Genomic DNA, 8466 nt, shown 5'->3' with positions numbered 1-8466 from the left:
GAGAGCATGTGTGCTCTCCAGAGAGAGACAAAGAGACAAGGGTGAGGAAAGAGAGAAAGCATGTGGTGTGAGGGGTGTGCCCAGTGGAGTGAGCTCACACTTCAATCCCTTCTCCTCTGTATCTCCATCCTGTTGGGGATAGGAGGATGCCTCTACATGCACCTGCTGCATTTTTCAAGCCACCAAGCCTGGGACTTAGACCAGTCTCCATGTGGAACTTTGATTCCCTTACCTACTAGGCCACAGGGCAGCCTCATAAGTATGTGTTTTCAATACTCTGAAGTATATATCTGGGATTGAAATTGGTGGGTGATATAGTAATTCTACATGTAACTAGTTAACGAACTGCCAATCTGTTTTCCAAAGCAGCTGCATCATTTTACATCTTTATCCTCAAATGTATGGTGCATCCAATTTCGCCATATCCTTGCCAACACTTTTTGTGAATCATTTTTCAGGTTATAGTCATCCATTGCATTTCCTAATGTCTTTTCATATGCTGAGTGGCTAACTGTATATTTTCTTTGGAGAAATGTTTATTCAAATTTTGTGTCCATTTTAGAATTGTGTTATCGGCCCTTTTTATTGTTGAGTTATAAGAGTTTTTTATATATTCTGGATAGTAGATTCCAATTAGCTATTTCAGAAATTAAAAATACATTCTTCTACTATTTGGGTTGTATTTCACTTGCTGCATATTTTCTCTAGAAGAAAAAGGTTTAATTTTGATTATATCCAATTTATCTCTGTCCTTTGGTTGCTTGTTCTTTAGGTGTCATATTAATAAAAAAAAAAGAAAGAAAGAAATCATTGACTCACCTATGGACTTGAAGACTTGCCTTGTTATTTTCTTTGAAGAGTTTTATAGTTTTTGCTCATTCATTGGAGTCTTTGACTATTATTTGATTTAATTAAAATTTTTATGGTGTGAAAGATGCATCCTGTTTTATTCATGTGTGTGTAAAAATCTTGCTATCCTGACACTTTTTCTTTTTATTTTTACCCTTTTTTTTTAAGAGGTTTTTAATATAGGGCACGTGCACTCAGCAGAAAGAGCGCGCACATGCCCTACAACAAAACCAATCAAACAAAATAAATAAATAAATAAATAAATAAACAAACAAAGAAACAAAAGACAATGTATAGGTTTTATTTAATAAGTTTTTATGGCTTTGGGACTATGATTATATTGGTCTGACTAAAAACTCAGTGTTTCCCCATCCTGTGTTTTTTGTAAAATTTTGTAAATTATGGATATTAATTTTTCTTTACTTTGCTAAAATTCATTTGTGAAGCCATGTGGGCCTGAGATTTTCTTGATGGAAATATTTTAACTGCTTGTTCAATGTCTTTATTTTTTTATAAGTCTATTTAGATTTTCTGCTTTTTCTTGAGCATTTTAACAGTTTGTGTTTTTCTAGGAATTTCCCCCACTTAATCTGGGTTCTGGGTTATCTAATTTGTTAGAATATAATTGCTCATAGTATTCCTTGATAATCTTTTATTTCTGTAAAATTTGCAGAAATGTTTTACTTTTATTTTTTTTTAAAGTTTTTTGCTATAGGGCACAAGGGCTCACTGGAGAGACAGAGAGAGGTGTGCTTGCCAGAAAGACAGAGAGAGACAGAAAGAGAGAAATTACCCTGGGGGGATAGCCATGCTGCAATCCCATCTCATCACTCTCCTCTCAGGATTTTGGGCATGCATGCACATGCACCTGTTGTGATTTTCAAGCTGCCAAGTCCAAGACTCAAACTACCATCAGCCCTGTGGGAGTCCAGTGCCTTAAACACCATGCCATTTGCTGGTCTATTTTACTTTCTATGTCTGATTTTAATATTTTGGTTCTTCTCTCTTTTTCTTATTCAGTCTATATAGCGATTTGTCAATTTTGTTGATCTTTTCAAAGAACTAACTTTTGATTTTGTTGATTTTCTCCACATTTCTATCTTCTCTTTCACTTATTCATCATAGTCAGAGGTAAACTCTGTCAGATAAAATTTTCCCAAGGTGGTCATCCATGTTCCTAGGAAATTTTTTGACTGTCACAATCAGTACACCATGAAAGAAATGAGGCTACATGGAATTTGAAGCTTGGTTATAAATATAAATATAATTTTGCCTTTTGCTTTGGGAATGCTTTCCATTGAAAACCAACCATAATTCCATAAAGAAAACTTAACTAGCCAAGGGGCGAAACCACATGAAGTCTCATTCAGAGAGTCTGGCAAACAACTCAGCTGAAACTTCAGCTGATATTTATCACCATGTAGCAGCCATGGGAGCGAAAACATCTCCAGATGGTTCCAATAAAGCCTCAGTCACCACCTGCCTCTGAGGCTTCCCAGAGGAGGTTCCAGACACCGTGGAACAGAAGCAAGTCATCCACGTTGCTCTCTCTCTGAATGTCCGAGCCACAGCTTCTGTGAGGGCAGTAAGTAACTGTTTTACACTTCTAAATATCTTGAGAACCTTACCTTATTTATTTCTTTGCAGTGGTTCTATGCGTCATTTTACATGAAAAGAGGTTTCATGTTCACATCAGATATAGTCCTTTCATAGCCAATAACTTAAGAGTGAAAAATCAATGGCAGCCATTTTAAAAGACCAGAAGGGAAGGCTAAGAACAGAAATAACAGGTTAACAGGAAACCAAGGGAAAGTAACGAAGGAATCTGAGAATTTAATTTCTAGGAGATTTTAGTTTCCTCAATACTCTTTGACACGTTTTGACCTCTTGATATCATTGGAATAGCATAAATAATGATGCATCATTTATCTACGTTACAGTAAAATGTCTATCTACCCACCTGGATTTTTGTTTTTACTTCACATAACTATGCACACAGAAACATTTTCTGTTTTTGTATGCTGTCATTCTGACAATTGCCGCCATTAAACTCACTATACACTACTAAAAATTTGCAAAGACTAGCAGAGAATTTCAGATATTAGTTACTCCCTCGAGTGCTAGCAATCTGGCTGACAAGCAAGTGTAGTGATGTCATGATGGAAAGATAATTTCATATTAAAAATAGGACAAGAAGAAAAAGGAGGACACCTAATAGATCTTAGGCATATTTTTTTGTAGCAAAGACTTGTAAAAATTTCAGTAGAATCTAGACAATAAAGCTAAATATCTTTATCTAAGTGTAGCTGGGCGTTTGAAACCCTGTGGTTTCAAATATGCCCTGGAGCAGCCTCGTCTTGCTCTGATAATCACTTTATGGATAAGGGGCAATTAGTAGTATATAATAGGTTAAAGCTCATGTGGTCTTAGGTGAAGTCCTGCAACTGGAAAAAATAGTCGTTAGTCTGCTTCCTATGTTTCAAAGATGCTAAAAGAGACTTCTTTTCTTTTTTTTTTTTTTTTGGGAGAGGTTTTTGCTATAGGGCGTGTGCACTCGCCAGACAGAGAGAGACATAGGGACAGAAAGCGAGAAATCACCCCCCAGGGGGGATGGTCACGCCGCAATCCCTTCTCCTCTCGGGATCTTGGGCACGCATGCACATGCACCCGGTGTGAGTTTTAAGCCACCGGGTCTGGGATGCTACAAGATGCATGAGCACACTGGAGAGGTCACGCCGCAATCCCTTCTCCTCTCGGGATCTTGGGCACGCATGCACATGCACCCGGTGTGAGTTTTAAGCCACCGGGTCTGGGATGTGAACCACAGTCGACTATGTGGGAGTCCAGTGACATAGCCATTGCGCTAACTGCTGGTTCCCAAAAGAGACTTCTTGAGACCCCAAGGAAGCACCTATCTGCCCGATGCTATCTGTGAGTGGTGAATACAGCACGTTAGAAATGGCACAATTGACATTAAATCCAGCAGAGTTCATGAGGAACAAGTCGTTTGTTTGTTTGTTTGTTTTGAGAGAGATACTTTTGCTACAAGATGCATGGGCTCACTGGAGACACAGAGAAAGTGAGAAATCACCACCACCACTGTCCCAGAAGGGATGGTCATGCCATGGTCTCCTTTCCTTCTTTCTCCTCTCAGGATCTTGGCCATGCACACACACATGCACACACACACACACACACACACACACACACACACACACACACACAGTGTGAGGCTGCTGGGTCTGGAACTTGAACCATGGTTGGCTGTGTGGGAGTCCAGCTCCTCAACCACTTTGCCACCTGCTGGCCCCAGAACACATATTTTTTAATCAGTCTTAATTTTCTCTCTGACAGAGTTAATGGACTGTTTATGACAATATTCAACACACAGAAATAAATCCCAGTGAGGCAGTTGCTATGGTCCCTTGTAAGTGCCTAGTCTATAACAGGACTGGATATAATTAATGATAGGTAACACAGACTGCAGACCAGTGACCATGCAAAGATACTGCTTAAGAGCACTGTGAATCTGAGTAAGTTTCTAAGCATTTGTCTCAGGGCTGTGACCTCTCCCTTTTCCTGGCTACATCAATGATTCAGGTAACTGTTTGAAATGTAGTAAAAAAAAAAAAAAACTACAAATATGCTAGATGACAAAATAAGAATCCCAGAAATCCCTGATGGTTTGAGACAAAAGGTAATTCCAATATTGTATATTTAGCAAAGGTAAATTCATTTGATCTGTTGAAGTCAATCACTATAAAAAATAGAATACAAAATTATCACGGATATTACTGACTCCTTTAGGGAACGTACACCCACTGTAAATCAGCACACTGGTATGGCCGATCCATACAAAATCAATTTTGTAGTACATTTCAAATTTGGAGCAATGATTAAGGAAGCACCAAAAGATAAGCAGAATTTTATAATGAAAATTGTATATCATTTGAATAATAGGTAAATAGTATGAATAAAGTAAAATCCTATACATATTTTAGTGTTAGTGAATCTCAATAATAGACTATTTTGTAAAGAAAAATAATTCAAATCACAGGATAAATAAGATATAATTACATTTACACAAGTTGTCACACTTGTCAGAACTGTAATACAGGTTTAGGAATAAAGGTGGTGTGTGTGTGTATTTTAAGAATAAAACAAAATAATTATAACCATATTTTAAAAGCTGTGGATTATTCAGAATGAGAATGGAAGTATATAGTATTATAGAAGGAAGTAATACTAAATGTAAAAATTAATTTTTAAACTGTTAAATGTGCTTCATTAAAATGCTATCTTTCATTCTTTATAGATATTTAATAAATATCCTTTTGTTATTTTTAATATTGGGTAAATATTACTAAAAGTAATTGTCGAGCCAGAAGGTGGTGTGGCAGTTAAGCTTGCTGAATCCCGTATAGCTGACTGTATGATTTGAGTCCTTGTCCTGGAAGCTTGAAATACATGCCCAGTGTATGTATCTGTGTTCCCCAAATCCTTAAGAGAATGGAAGAGAAGGGATTGTGGCGTGTCATTCTCCCAGGGGGTGCTTTCTTACTTTTCCTCTCTCTTCCTCTCTTCCTCTGTCTCTGGCAAGAACATGTTCCCTATAGCAAAAATTAGGGAAAAAAAATTGTAAAATTTTAGGACATCTAGAATCCTTAGTACATAACAAAGTTTAAACATGTTGGTGGGGAGAACTTTTTAGTGTTAGTTCACCTAACTTGTTAGTTTCATGGGAATTTAAGAATGCACATAAGCTACCAAAAAGTGTTTTATTAGCCTCCAGGATCTTGGAGTGCCTGACTATGGCTCAGGGTGCTGTGCTGGCAGGGATCCAGTATCAGGGCAGCCCTGAACATCTCCTGCTCCCACCTACTGGTCTCTGCATCTGCTTCTCCTGATGCTACTCCATACCTGGCTCTGCATCCCCCCATCTATACTCCATCAGAGAGGGCTTCCAATGGGCTGGATGGTCACAGTTCAATCTGAATTGCCCCTGAAAGAAAGTCACATGTCACATTTTAGGCTTCTGGGGAGGGAAGCAACAGAGTCTTTCTAAAGTCAAGCCCTATCTCTAGTTTAATTATGAAAAGAATCACTCTTGTTTCCCATAGAAGGGCATTATGAATATGGCAGTCATTCAAAGAGACATGAGATAGTCCTACGGTCACGTATATTGGCACTAAGAAAATAAATGATCCATAAGGTAATTTTTCGATCTTGAAATTTAATAACCATCCCTTTTCCAAGGCTGATGCCAAGCTGCCATGCATCATCCATCAATGTGTTATGGTTCCAATCACATCACATCGTGTTTTATGAATATATCAACTCAGTTATTGACGAAGGCAAGAATTAACCAAATGCCTATTTTAACCCTCTGTCTGATACATTGAGTTTAGGAGACTTTTATGGCAGAGGAGATAATGCCAATCAACAGATCAGCTCTAATCTTTGTTTTGACAAAGAGTTCACCTCATGGCCACAAAGAACATCTACACATAAGATACTAGCCAAACTCAGCTTTATTCCAACATTATAGTACAAATGTCAGATAGGGTCCAAAGTGTTTTTTTTTTTTTTCTTTTCTCTTTTTTCCGCCTAGAGATTAAGGACGAAAAATATATAATTCTGTAGCACAGTCAGAAAAGATTAATGGTTCTGTTTTCCTAGGAAAATATTTTAATCCTGAGCCAATAAATTGTATCAATAGGAAAACTCATCCCATCTTCAGGTTTGTTACAGACTGTATATGGTATTGGGAATGACCAATAGATTATACAGTTTGGATGGGGCAATATATCCAATATATCTGGATATAATAACACGTAGTGTATTTTTACATTATAATCATATGTCATAGGAAATTTGACCTACTCTTTCTCTCTTTGAGCTTATACATTTATTTATTATTAAAATTAATATTTTCTAATGGATTTTAATTAATGCAGAGAACTCCTTGCAATTAGTCTCCGAGTCTTGGACTGTCAAAGTACTATCCTAAATTTCACATTGTCAAGACTGACTTTGTTTTGCCAATCATACCATTCAACCACTGAAATCTCATTCAATTTAGTAACTTGAGAGTGTAGACGTTACATTAAAAGACAATGACTATCACATTTTCTGGTTTCTGAGAAAAGAGAAGATCTATCCTAAACACTTCTATGATATGATTTCAGTGCCATGGCACAGTGTCCAGCACAGAATAGTGAGTATTTTAAACATGGCAACTAGGCAAAGTGCAGATCCTACCACTGGGGCTTTAATAAGACACAAATTAACCTGGTGGGTTAAATTGACTCAATTACCCATGAATGTGTCTAGTTGATGTTCCCTTTAATTGTGGCTGGGTTTATAAACAGGAGTCATGCCCTCCTTTCTCTTATGAACTGCTAGTAGTTGAATAACAATCAGGGTTTTAGAAAGAATATCTCAAAATTTGCATATTCATATGAACTTATCGAAAAAAAATTATTTCATGAACTCAGTTTATATGCAATGCTTTCCGATTATATTTCTGTTGTAATCACATAAACTTTCAATTCCTGTCACAATTTTACATGTTTGGTAGGATATCTACTATACCCCTTTTCTACTTGATTCTATATACCAATGTGATAAAGTATAATAAGAGGCCAACAGAGGCACATTTACTACCTTACGGACCAATGAGAGAGAGATAAAATGAGGGATTGGGCTAATGTGATAAGAGTGGCTTAGTAAAGAGACCAAAAGAAAACCTCCAGACAGTAACACAAGTCTAGATCTCAGGATTCTTACCTGGAGAAAATCAGGTCTGCATAAGGGTTACATTAGCCATTTAAGTAATACAACCCAATTCATCATTTCAATCAGTTGGAGATGTCAGAGCTTCTGAAGCAAAAAGAAAGTGGCTTGCAGGTTTGCCTCTAGAATGTGCTTGCCATCTGGAAAGAAAAACTAAGGGGAGCCATGAACTCTTCAGGCCAGGCACGTGTGTGTGCCACATATCCTAGGAGGAGAATGAAGGAGAAGGGATTGTGACATGGCCATCCTCCCTTGGGGATGATCTCTCTCCTTTCCTCTCACTGTCTCTGTTTGTCTCTCTCTGAGGAGTGCATAGGCCCTACGACAAAAATAAAACAAACTATCAAACAAAAATATTCTAAATTGTAGAGATAAAGGAGAGAGGGCAAGAGAAAGTGTTTTTTTCTTTCCTGGTTTAAGGGTACCTGCACATTTTAGGAGAGAACCATTTTGCTGGATTTAATAAAGTGAGCAGAATTCCCAAATGACACATTGGCAGTCAATTTATACTGTAGAAAACAGACTTATAATAATGAGCCTATCAGCTAATCAGTTGGCATTACTTGTGTGTTTCCCACCCCACCCCCCCGCCCCATCCATTAGTATGATTTACCCCACTGTTTAGCACCTTGGCTATTTCACCTTCCATTGGAGATATAAAACTGTATACAAATGTTAGAATTGAATCATTTAATACTGCTCTTACCAACACATTTTGAGGTATTACCTGAAGTAAGTCTCTGCAAGAACATGGCCAGTACCCCGACTGAATCTAAACCGTATCTACATTAAAACTTCTACTCTATTTCTTATAAATACAAA

General features: G+C 37.4%; 1 long non-coding RNA gene across 2 annotated transcripts in view; it reads right to left on the bottom strand.

The window, feature by feature from the left end:
• LOC102474835 (uncharacterized) overlaps nt 1-8466 on the bottom strand; it is a 57203-nt gene that overhangs the window by 23775 nt on the left and 24962 nt on the right. The window contains exon 3 of one of the 2 annotated variants that reach the window (XR_001369771.1): nt 5770-5851. This is a non-coding gene — a long non-coding RNA (uncharacterized LOC102474835). Of the gene's footprint in view, nt 1-5657; nt 5852-8466 lie in introns of those variants that run through there. The other variant, XR_337457.1, reaches the window with a different exon arrangement.

This window comes from Tupaia chinensis, unplaced genomic scaffold (assembly GCF_000334495.1).
Source record: "Tupaia chinensis unplaced genomic scaffold, TupChi_1.0 Scaffold146289_1, whole genome shotgun sequence".
Lineage (NCBI taxonomy): Eukaryota > Metazoa > Chordata > Mammalia > Scandentia > Tupaiidae > Tupaia > Tupaia belangeri.
This window is presented reverse-complemented; position numbering and strand designations above follow the sequence as displayed.